The sequence below is a fragment of the Lontra canadensis genome, unplaced genomic scaffold (genome assembly GCF_010015895.1).
Source record: "Lontra canadensis isolate GAN:19392208 unplaced genomic scaffold, GSC_riverotter_1.0 scaffold29, whole genome shotgun sequence".
Taxonomy (NCBI): Eukaryota; Metazoa; Chordata; class Mammalia; order Carnivora; family Mustelidae; genus Lontra; species Lontra canadensis.
In genome coordinates, this window is record NW_022631023.1 from 13,303,836 (window position 1) to 13,316,076 (window position 12,241).

Sequence of the window (12,241 nt, forward strand, 5' to 3'; positions counted from 1 at the left end):
ACTGCACAGGCATCTCCGTGACTTAATGGAGAAGGTGGGGGAAGAGATCAGGAAGTAGTCACCTTCACAGGGAAATCAGAATTTAATAAAATGATATGGTTAGTTTTAAACAGAATTTTCCCAGGCTTACTGTTGTCATTAGTTGCATTTTCCTGGACAGTCATCCCCAGAAGGACCTGTAGAAAATGTCTGTGCCAATGTACATAATGACAACTGAATTTCTGAGTTATAGTGATGGAAGTGTGATGGCACTTTTAAACCCTTATTTTAATTATTTTAAGGGAGTTAAGGAAGTCTGTGCATGCCCTGTTTCAAAGAATAGTTTTAGGACATTCTGATGCTCCTCAGGAATAGCACAATGCTTTTAAGTTCAAATCCAAAGTAGTTTTAAGAAATTCAATTAAATAAATATTTATTATTTTGACCCAGAATTTTTTTTTTTTTTAAGAACTGAATTTTATTTTAGGCGATTTTCAAATTTTAGAGTTGGGGGGAAGCTTCCAGTTGCAAATTGAAGCCCAGATGAGTGGAATGGAACAAGCTTGAATGTTCACAGGTAGGAAAATGTGGGGGAAAAATAAGATCATGTACTAATGCAAGGGGATCTGACACATGCATTCAAAAGAAGGAGAATGAGTGAGAAGGTGATTGGAGGCATGCTCCTTATGCATTTTGAGTAAAAATGAAGAAAATTACAAAGCAATATGTATAGTATGATCTCAACTTTGCAAAACAAGACAACACCAAAACCCCAAAACAAAACGAAAAGCAAAACCACACATGAATAAACATGTTTTGATAGGTTTGAGCGTCAGAAAAAGCATGAAAGAATATTTCAAAAGGTACTGGTTATTGAGGAAGGGGTGAGAAGGAGGCTTCAGTATTTCCTTTAAATGTTTCTGTGTTGTTTTCTCCGGGCACTGACTCTATATTGCTTTTGTAGATAAATGGAAAAGTCAGTAACATATTTCTTTTAAAAAACATTCAAGAGAGGGAGGCCTCAACGCGTTCCAAAATATTTTGTTAGAAAAATGACTGTTTTTTCCCCCCTCCCCTCTAAGTGAGCCAGCATGAGCCATCAACTGTGAAGCAGACAAGATCTCAGAAAGTTCTTGGATGCACTTGGTTTGTCCCCAAGTATGGAACGTTCTTCCCTGAGATGTTGAAATGGTTAACCTGTGTTGTGAAGGGGGACTTTGAAAGCAAAGGTGAAGCTTACTTAAATGTCCCCTAAATTATCTAAAAAATTGCTTGAAGTGTTCTGAATATTGAGGTTGGAAATGTCTAATTAGATGATCCCATGTTAGAGCAATTACATAGCACAATGAATCTACTTAATGAGTGTTATTGTGTTAGTCCCAGAGGGAACCCAAAGCAGTGGCCTGAACATTGTCCTTCGTCTCTAGAGGGTTTATCATGGAGAAGAGAAGACTAAATGCACATAAAAATTAGAGAATGTAGTGAGACAAAATATAATCTATCTGTGCATTGTTTACTGTCAGCAGTGTAGACATTCAGAAAACGGACAGATCAGTGAAGGCTGCTGGATTTGAGTGAACATGACAATGCAAATTTTTGCATAACTAGAAATAGATAAAATAAAAATCTGAGTTTGTGCAAAATACAACAATTCCTTCAAGGAAAAGGATTCATTCAAAAAGCCAAGATATAAAGGAATTAGAATTCCCTTTAAAATTGAGCTAGTGGGCAATATCTACCATTTGACCTTCTTGAAGTCCTTCTTATTCATATTCATTGTGATTATGAAGGTGACTAGTCAAGTGGCTGAGCATCTGATATCATTCAAATATGTCTCAGTTTTTTCTAGGGGCTCGGAAGGGGACCACTTCTATAAATGTACACACGAGATTGGTGCTGCAAATATCCATTAAGGACGCTCAATGATTTCCCTGGCAATGTTTGTGTCTTCTGTGGAACTCCCAGAAATCATCTCAAGAGCTTTGTAGGCTTGCCTCCTTTTCTGGGCAGGCATCCAGCTAGGGCAGGGACTTGAAACATTCAGTGCCTAGCTCTTTGGATGCTAGTGTTTTCCCTGCCAAAGCTGTGTGTGTGTAAACTCCTTCCCGGATGTTGTGATTACCTAGAGCACCATTTGCAATGATAGGTACTCATGTAGTCTTCTCCATTTGCAAAGTGCTTTACACTGGTATTCACTTATTATTTATTAGATGTTAATACTTAATTACAGGATGCCTTTGCCAAACCTTAGAAGGGAATGAATGTGGGCTCATCCAGTGTCCCTTCATCAGCACAACACACCACCAGCCCCTTGTGTGTCTGTGCCTTGATGACAGGAGACGGGAGAACAAAGCAGGGAAAACCTGACCTGATCCTGGGCTATGTTCAGTCCTTCGGCACAAGGTTACCAACTTCTACTATGAAGATTGGGTACTTACGATTTTTCTCAGCAGCAGGGACTACCTCCTTCCCTTGATTCTGAAAAATCACTTATGATTGCAGTCACTAGGAAATAATTCTCCTGTCAAAGACACATGGATTGTTTAAAGAGTATTTTTTCATATAGTGGAGGTACTTACTATACTGCAATGTATATTTTGTGGATGAATGTATATCTTTTCTAAAAGGGGCCATTTTTCCTCTAAATAAACAAAATCCCTTCCTCTTGTCTTATTATCTATCCACTTTCTTATTGCTGCAGAGTTGAAGCAAAAGGGCTCCGCACACCTCTCTCCCTTCATTACTAAGGCGAACATGGTCATTTAAGCCTTTCCTCCTTTAACGGAAGCCTAATCGTCTTGCTGTCCTCTACCATTTTCCTACACTATCCAAACTACCACAGCTTAGTGGGACCAGAGTGCCTGCGTCACGGTGCCACGGAAAGGATGTCAGGAGATGATGTGGACCTCAGTTTCTTCCTCACTGGTTTCCATTTTGGAAAGACTAAAAAACCTTGAAGAAGTGAAGTACAGTGTTATTCCTCTATGAAATGGGATTGACCATGGGGCGGTTTATGGCATATAGTTCCTGGAATCATAATATTTCATGATGTATTTCCTCTCTAGTGTAATAGTGATATCTATATTTATTTTGCAATTTCTTCAGAAAGGGGAGGCATCTCCAAATTGGACATTAGTCTAGCATCTGAAAATTACCTCTAATTTGGGGAAAATTTAAGATTAATGGAAGTAGAATCCTGATTCCCAATGACAAAGTCTGTTCCAGGGGCTGTTCTCTCATTCCCTAGCATCTAGGAAACAGGTATTTGACCAGGGCCAAGCTTACTGTATTCTTACCTTAGACATTAACTCTGGGACAGTGGTGCAAAGAAATTGGTTCTGGGCGTGAAAATTTTTCTTCTATGTTTTAAGGTTCTCCTAGCTGGTCTAGGAATTACATTGACATGAGACAGATTAACAGGAGAAAAAACCCCAAAGTTTAACTACATGCACATGGAAGCCCGATAATAAAGTTGAGACTTAAAGAAGTGACCAAAACATGCAGTTTTTATGCCTTTTAGATGAAGAGACAGTAAATCTGTGAGGAATTGATGGGGAAAATAAAAGTTATATTTGGGAGCTTCAATTAGTGAGGAATTCTAAACAAATTTTGGGGTGGGGTAGTAAATTAGTATTAAGTAACAAGATTTGTTTGAACACCCTTCTCAGCTCTAAATTCCCTATCTCTATCCCATGTCTCTTTATGTCCTGGTATAGGGGAGGTACCTTCCACAAGGGAGATTTCTTTCCTGCTTTCTGGAGATAAACCTGGGGTCAAAGTGTTCTTTTTATACTGGCGGTTTCTTAAGTAAATTTTAATTAAAAATAATATGCCAAAATGATAGATTTTTGGGTGACCTGACCTTAGCCCTGTACTGGGGCATTCTAGAATTTATCTTAGAGGAATGGTTGTGGTTTCCAGTGTCTAATGGCATCATTCCCTGCCCAGGGCCAGTATGAGCCTGGTAAAATGGGGCCACAGTATCCTATGCAGCATCTTGATTTTGCTATGATTTTGGCTATGGCACTGGCCTCCCTATTTTGCTCACTTTCTGTGCCTGGTTGGCTAGCCTTTGTCTGAATCTTGTGATCTATCCCACATCCTTCAGATAAATTGCCTTATGCCTTCAAGTCATCAGAATTAGTTTCCATTGTGGAGCCAAGAATCCTGAATAGCACCGTTGCTCTGGGCCCAGGATATTGACTACCAGGGTTAGTAAAATCTATCTGGCTCAGCACCTCTTTTTAACAATAAGAGAAAGTATTCTTTGACCTTGGGAGTGAGAATTTGTGTCAGCGAACATGGGTTCCAAATTAAGTCTCTGAAGCAGAAAAGCCTTTAGACGCTGTGTTTTTATTATTTTAATGTTTGATGCTCTCAGTGACTAAGTGCACGTTGTACACAAATGCCGATGGCACAAAATTCCTCCAGATTCTTAATGCTACAGGTTCTGCTAATGCCGCTTGTGGCTAACCCTGCTGCAGCTACCTATGAATTCATGCTGTGATGAGAGGAATTCTACAAATATTCCTGGCTTTAGGAGGTAAAATAATTTCTAGTGGAGGGTTATCCAAAGAACATCTTCACCCTTGCTTTGGAGATGTATTCTTTGATTTGTCTGACTCCCAAACTCTCATCCGGATTCAACAGTTGAAAACGGTCTACGGTGTTTCCCTGGAGTTTGATGCCCCCTCCATGCATATTTACAAATGGATTCTATTTAGTTGACATTTTTGGGAACTTTTCACAGTGCTCATTTCACATGACAGATGCTCATTCAGCGAACGGATATTATTTGGGTCCGTGTGGCACAGTGTTTCTGGATTAGTCTTTAGGGACAAGGCTGTATGTTCATTGTCTTACATTCATGTGTATAGAATTCCTTTTGTATTGTGATGTAGATTCTCATTTAAATTAATATAACCCTATTAAAATACACAAAAATATCCAGAATTATGATATGAATTAACACAAGATTGTAATAGGAATTGAAAAACAAACTCTCTGAATAAGTGATACTTTTTTTTAAAGATTTTATTTATTTATTTGACAGAGAGATACAGCAGGAGGGAACATAAGCCAGGGAGAAGGAGAGGGAGAAGTAGGCTTCCCTCTGAGCAGGGAGCCCAATGTGGTGCTCGATCCCAGGACCCTGAGATCATGACCTGAGCCAAAGGCAGACGCTTAACGGCTGAGCTACCCAGGCACCCTTAAGTCATTTATTCAACCAGTTTTTATGATAGCCTTTTACCAGGTACTAGGCTCTTCGAGCTGAGCAGAAGCTAATATGCATCCCACCTTTGAGGGAGTATTATTTCAACTGAGGGAATTTACAATTTCAATGGGAAACTTATACTCTCATGGCAATTATGGATTGATAGTCAACCTACTACTATGAACTCCTTGTTGGTTTACAGGTTCCTGACAAATCTTTGGAAGTGGGCATTTGGACACAGAAAGGTAATAGCCTTTCAAGGCTTCAGATCTCTAAAACAAAAGTCCCCGATATTTCAAAACTGATATTCTATGGCTGACTTTTCATTTGTTTTCATAAACAGGTTAACAGTAAGATTTTGAAAATCTGAGGCCTAATGAGAATAAAAATAGAGAGGAAATCAGAGCTACTTTGACTAGTTTGTACAGGTAATCTGACTTGATCCCTTTGGTTTACCTGGAGTCCAGGGTTTCAGTTTTTTAAAATCATTTGTATGTGAGAAACAACTAAGGCAAATCTCTTGATTTTCTTTATTTCTTTTTTTTTTTTTTTAGATTTTATTTACTTATTTGACAGAGAGATCACAAGTAGGCAGAGAGAGAGAGAGGGAAGCAGGCTCCCTGCTGAGCAGAGAGCCCAATGTGGGGCTCGATGCCAGGACCTCGAGATCATGACCTGAGCCAAAGGCAAAGTCTTAACCCACTGAACCACCCAGGCACCACTCTGGATTTTCTTTCTTTCTTTTTTTTTTTTTTGCTTCCAGTCTTTCTCCCTACTCCATTTTATTCTTCTGTCATACTCAAACAGACTCCCTAGGGCTGTTTTGTTTTTCAAAGATTTATTTATTTATTTGACAGAGAGAGAGAGACAGTGAGAGAGGGAACACAAGCAAGAGGAGTGGGAGAGGGAGGAAACAGACTCCCCACTGAGCAGAGAGCCTGATTCGGGGCTCGATCCCAGGACCCTGGGATCATGCCCTGAGCTGAAGGCAGAAGCTTAACAACTGAGCCACCCAGGTTCCCCTCCCAGGGACTGTTTTAATTTAGTGTAGAAGGCAGAGATGCCAATACTAATTTGGAGACATCCACCATGGAGCGAATTAGGACACAGACTACCTCTTCCTACTGATATAGCAGCCTTGTCCATGGGATTCTTAATAACTATAGAGCAGTGTTTTCCTTCTCTGTAAAGGGACAGAAAAAATATTCTAGATTTTGTGCACCATTTGGTCTCACTTGCGGCTACTTCGCCCTACCCTTGTAGTGAGAAAGTAGCCATAGACGATACGCAAACAAATAAGCATGGCTGGCGGCCAATAAAGCCATTTATAGAAACTGAAACTTGAATTTCACATAGCCTTCACATGTCATGGTTCTTTTCAACCACTTAAAAACAAAGTCACTCTTGGCTCACAGTTTGTTCAAAAACAGGCAGCAGGCTGGATTTGGCTGGTGGCCAGCAACATGCCCGTGTTGAAGGGAATCATTATGGAATGTCTCGTGTATGTACCCTGATGAATCCAGTTAGAGTCGGTGCTCAAAGAAAACCAGCAGAATGAAGACATAATCATTTTGACACTAACTATGATCTCAGTATTTCCGGAATCCTCGTTTTTCACATTCCTAGATTTAGAGATGATTGGTAGTGGCCCAGACGCCTGCATAGAGTGACCCAGCTTCCCATGTCCTCTGTCAACCTCTCTCTTCTGTGTTCATTCTGGTATCCAGAGCTGCTGAATTGTGCCCATATTTATTTCTGCACTAAAAAAAAAAAAAATTCTTCTTCTTATCTTTCTTTCGCCTCCTATTTGAAATTCTCCTTGGGTGATGTCTGTCAGCATTTGGGGAAGGTGGATGCCTGCTCGTCTGAAGGTCCCTCAGTCATCAAGGAAGCTTCCCAGGGGAGAATTTGGTATGGAGCTCCATATAAAGGGGTGACCACGTAGTTGTTGGCAGGGTTTCAAACTGCTGAGTCATCGCTGTGTCATCCTTTATAGGTTGCTGTCTTTATTACAAGGCAAATACGAGGGTGTGTGAATTTACATACACTTTATAAGATCAAAATCATGATACATTTGCCCATAGCTTTATGCGGGGTGGATCAAAGTAAAAAATCCAGAAGCCTAGAGACTGAAAAGAAAAATCAGATTAAGATTTCGTCATGATCCCAGATTTTAGCTGCACTTCAAAGACGTTTGTTGGGCTGGCTTCTTTTAAAAACATGCTGAAGTGCGTTATTACATAATTTATTTCCCAGAACGAGGATTGTAAGTGCTGATAAACTAGAGACATTATGAGAAAACCAAATTTTGGTCCTTTTTTTTTTTTTAAATTTATTCTCAAATAAAAACATTACCAGGTAAATTTAAATGTGTGAGGCCAATTGTATGCCTTTGACGAGAACTCTTTCTTATCTCATTTATTGGCTGAGCCTCCAAGGTAATTAAGTCTCAACTTCTCCCATGTTCCAAAGTGAAACACTAGGCTTCCTCCTCAGGACTTGCAAAGGAGGGAGGCAAAATCCCATGTTGTGACCTTGAACTGGCTACGCACCGCAGCCTATGAACGGCTCATGGACTCTGAGAGAAGAACCAGGAACTTGGAGAGAATTTATTTGGGAAAAGCTGGGCTTTGCATTTCATGTTTTGCCCATGGTTTCTACCCCTGCTACCTTCTCACCTCCGAACGTGAAAGGGATTTTTCTCTCTCAAGGCAAGAGAGAGGGCTTTAAGGAGCTCATTTGCAGAGTGTGATCTGTGAACCTTGTAGATAATTACCTACAAGAAAGCCGGCATGGTGAGAGGCTGGCTGGCCTGGCCTGTGCTTAGTTGGCCTCATCACAGCAACTGCAGGTGAAGGGTCCCCAATTTGGAGATGTTGTCCAAATAACCCAGAAAGCATCCCCCAATAGAATCGGCTTTAAACACCAACTAGAACCATAACTAAAGCACAGGGGTGCCAGTTAATGGTTTCTTCCCCCTTTCCTTACCTTTCCTCGCTTCTCTTGCTCCAGTCCAGGTGGGGGGAGCAGCCACAGTGGAGAGGGCCTGGGAATTGACGGTAGAGGTCCTTTCTCCCTTCACCTTCAAATGAACTCCAGAATCCTAGCTCCTGCCTCACCACAGCATCCCCAGAGCTGTCATTGCGCGAAGTTGTCAGAAAAATGGTTTTCAGAGGGACACCTGGGCGACTCAGTTGGTTAAGTATCTGGCTTTGGCTCAGGTCATGATCCCAGGGTCCTGGGGCTCCTCGCTCAGCAGGGAACCTGCTTCTCCCTCTGCCTGCCACTCTCCCTGCTTGTGTGCATGCACGCTGTTTCTGACAAATAAATGAATAAAATCTTTAAAAAATGGTTTTTAGAAAAAAAGTAATTTCATCAAAGTAATGAAAAATGAAAACAGTTCAAATAAACAAGTAGAAACTATATACCTGAACAGGACTTTCTGTTTTTATTGTTTTTAACTTTGCCTCACCAAGGCAAGATTTTATGGGTGACAAGGAAGGCAGAAGCAGACAGGTGAGAGGACGTCATGATGGGAGAAGTCTAACTGTGAATATTTTAGTATCAAAGTGTGAAAAATAACTTGGAAGCCTAAGTATGAGGATTATGACTGTTGAGAAAAGAGAGAACAAGTTCTTCCCGGGGGAGCAAGCAGAAGCCTGCAGACAAATGAGACAGTGTGTAGGTGAGATAAACTTATTTCATGCTTCTTCTTTAATTTTCCAGATTCAAACTGGAACTTTTAATAAAAGGAAAAACATGCAATGAATTAAAATGAGGAAAAAAGAGCATTAGCGCTGGTGGTACAGGGTGATTGGGATGGAGTTTCCTATACATTTTTAGCTACTGTACACAATTTTTTTTTAAAAGATCTATATATTTATCGCAGAGAGCAAGTGAGAGTGAGCATGAGCAGGAGGAAGGGCAAGGGGGCAAGGCTGGGACAAAGCTGCATTATATTAATAAACTTAATAGAAGGGAAGCAGACTCTGGGCTGAGCGCAAGGCTCAATGAGGCTGGATCCCAGGATCCTGAGAACATGACCTGAGCCCAAACCAAGAGTTGGCCCCTTAATGCACCTGGCCCACCCAGGCGCCCCACACAAATTTTTTATCATAAAAAACTGAGCCCCATGATTTGAGCTCAGATAATTTCTGATTATTATGAATAATCAAACTTCACAGGATCTACGAAATTTAGTTTGTAGTTAAAATTGAACCCATAGTTTCAATGGTCATCTTTGCCATACCTTTCCCTGAACTAGGAAGGACTAATACTAAACAGTTAAATTTTATCTTGTCATTTTCCGGAATATAAAATTTCCTTTTCAGGACCCATCTGGATCTCCCTGAGTTCACCGGAGTACTCTGAGTCTGCCAATCACCTGTACGATGGGCTGGCAATGTTTTCGCCAAGAACCAGGCAGCACAGGCTTAAGGCTTTGTGAGCTGTTACTTCTGTCGCAACTGGTCAGCCCTGCCTTGTGCCATTAGGGTGGCCACAGACACTGTGTAAATGGATGAATGGGTGCTGCTGGGCACGAGTTACACTTACAGATGCTGATGCTTGCATTTCACATAATTTCCATGTGTCGTGAAACAGCATTCTTCATTTTTTTCCCCTTCAACCACTGAAAAATGGAAAAGCCATTCTTAGCTTGCCAATTGTACAAAAACAGGTTGTGGGCTAGATTTGGCCTATGGGCTGTTCTTTGCTGAGCCCTGACTTGGAATCAGGAAGGGAAAAAAAAATGAAAGTGATTTTTTATCATGGAACTGCTTTAAAAATTATTTTTTGTCCTTGAAGGATCAAGAAGTAGAATTTTTTTTTTTAAGTTACTGTAATGGTAACAACAGTTAATACTTGTGTAGCCCTTTCTATGTGCCTGGTGCTTTTTGAGGTACTTTATCTCTATTTACTAAATTTTCATGAGAAGGTAATGAGGTAAGTTCTATTATTACTATGCCCGTTTTACAGGTAAGGAAACCAAGGCACAGTGTTTAAATAATTTGCTCAGATTCTCAGTGTTAGTAAAAACAATAGGGCCAACATGGGAACCCAAACTGTCGTGTTCTAGCATGGGTGCATTTGACTCCAGTAAACCCTTGAACAATGTGGGGGTGAGGGGTGTCCACTCACCTCCCCTGACCTTGTCAAAACTCCGTGTATAAGTTTTGACTCCTCTAAAACTTAACTACTAGAAGTCTGCTCTTGACCAGAAGGTTTACTGATAACATAAAGTCAATTAACTCGTATTTTGTATGTTTATGCATTATGTACTGTATTCTTACCGTAAAGTAAGCTAGAGGAAAGAAAATGTTATTAAGAAAATCATAAGGAAGAGAAAATACATTAACGGTCCTGTACTGTTATTTATTGAAAAAGAAAATCCACATGTAAGTGGACCCACACAGTTAAACCCTGTGTTGCTTAGGGGTCAACTGTACTCTGTTTTTTACTTATTTCAGTCACATACCCAGTGAAGCCTGCCATGTGTTTCTCAGCTTGAGTATTCTTTGAAAGGTCTGGACAATTTAGTAGGATATTATCATCTGGAACCTGTCTTAAAGGTGGTCTCTGAAGTCAGAGGGATAGAAAAATGCTGAGCAAACTTTTATTTCAAGCCAATACATATTTAAAAAAAAAAAATTCTTGCCTGGGGCACCTGGGTGGCTCAGTGGGTTAAAACCTCTGCCTTTGGCTCAGGTCATGATCCCAGAGTCCTGGGATTGAGCCCCCGCATCAGGCTCTCTGCTCAGCAGGGAGCCTGCTTCCTCCTCTCTCTCTCTCTGCCTGCCTCTCTGCCTACTTGTGATCTCTGTCTGTCAAATAAATAAATAAAATCTTAAAAAAAAAAATCTTTCCTAAAAAAATTCTTATAGTGTTAGCAGATAAACCAACCATCACAGGGAGGATTCCAAAATTTTTTAAAAAATGAAAATGAAAAAAAGCAAGCTTTCTTTGATCAGTTAATTAATTGCTACTGAAGATAGGGCAGGCTTCAAGGGTTTGTGTGTCTATTATTTGAATTAATAATAAAATGTTCTGTTGATGTAGGATCCACTGGGAACTTGGTGGGGAACTTGTCCTTGGGGGATTAAAACAGGCCCTTTACCAGCAGAATGTTTTAATTTCAATCAAGTTGCAAGTTGGTGAAAATAAAAAGAACTATAGGCTATAAGGAGAAAATTGATAATTGAAGACCCCAGGTCTGTGAACATTTTCTCAGATATATGGCAAATTATAATCAGTTTCTGAAATAAGCTATGTCTTAGGGGTGTGTGTGTGTGTGCACACTTGTGTGTGCTGGGGAAGGGCCACCCTTCGTTTATGTGGGGAAAGACTAGATGTGCCCCGTGGAAGCCTGTTGGTGCCACTGAATTCTAGCTGCACCACTTTTGAGTTAACATTTGGTCAATTCTTTCCCTCTCTAGTGGTCAATTACTTCTCTGAAAAATGAAGATGATAATATTACAACACTCCAGGCTTTCTGGAGAGATTGAATGAGATAATGTATGTACATTGTAAACTATGAAAGAAATATATATATCTTTTAATAAAGCCAGTGGAAAATGACAAATTGAGCTGTATCTTTGGTTTAAATGCAAAGGAACTGTATTGCTTCTTGCATCAGCAAATTCAGATAAGAGATTTGCTATTTATTTATTTTTTCAACAAGAGCTGGAATGCCTTCTAATGATACAGCCCCTATTGTAGATGATTTTGGAGATCTGTGAAATTGGAGAGACAATGTCACTTCAGAAATGTCTTAGGGGATAGATATTATTGAAATATGAGTTTTACATTACTTTCAATGACAAACATTTTTCCAGTTTTGCTCTAAACTTTTAATTTTTTTTTTTAGGGAAGTGTTTTGTATATCTCTCTCTCTTTATTTATTTATTTTCAGTGTAACAGAATTCATTTTTTATGCACCACACCCAGTGCTCCATGCAATCGTTACCTCCATAATACCCACCACCTGGCTCCCCCGACCTCCCACTCCCCGCCCCTTTAAAATTCTCAGATTGTTTTTCAGAGTCCATA